Raw genomic sequence first — 705 nt, forward strand, 5'->3', positions numbered from 1 at the left:
GGTTACATAGGTATCCTCTGGAGCATTGTCTTTTTCTGGGTGATGAGGCCTCATCCATAATCAAGTCAAGTTAATTTCATCCATAAAAATGGAAATTACAGTGCTCACACCCGCCATCATACCCATAATAAGTAGAGGATAAATACAATACCAAAAATACACTACAATACTATACATAAATGCAATTAAAAAAAAAAACTTTGTTTGTTTAAAGTGCTTGTTGCGCTGTCTAATAGCCTGAGGTATAAAAGAGAGAGCATACCGTTTAGTTTGTGTCCCAGGGGGTCTTAGTCCACCACTGAGCTCCATAACCCTGCCAGTCAGATTGCCATGAAGAGGGGGACCCGGGTCCCTTGTTATTTTCTGTGTCATTTTTACCAGATCATATGCCTGATCCCTGCCCTTTTAGTCACTCTATCAATCCTGGCCTTCTCAGTTACCCCAGCACCTCCCCCCCCCCACCACCACCACACAGTAACTCCAAACACTACATAAGACTGACATAAAAAAACATTCTCACCACATCAGTATTCACCTTAAATAACTGCAACTTCCTCATACAGTAGACCCGTGGACTTTTTTCATGAGTCAACATGATCAGACCATGTTAGCCTATCGTCAAAAATAATGCCCAAATACTTGTATGTGTTCACTCTTTCCATTTCTACACCTTTGATTTCCACTGCCTCAGCTGTGATCTTATTT

The 705-nt window shown here is 41.1% G+C and overlaps 1 protein-coding gene across 2 annotated transcripts in view; it reads left to right on the forward strand.

The window, feature by feature from the left end:
- prkdc (protein kinase, DNA-activated, catalytic subunit) overlaps nucleotides 1–705 on the forward strand; it is a 66,028-nt gene that overhangs the window by 43,352 nt on the left and 21,971 nt on the right. The window lies entirely within an intron of this gene.

Source organism: Etheostoma spectabile, unplaced genomic scaffold (genome assembly GCF_008692095.1).
Source record: "Etheostoma spectabile isolate EspeVRDwgs_2016 unplaced genomic scaffold, UIUC_Espe_1.0 scaffold272, whole genome shotgun sequence".
In the NCBI taxonomy this organism is placed as follows: Eukaryota; Metazoa; Chordata; class Actinopteri; order Perciformes; family Percidae; genus Etheostoma; species Etheostoma spectabile.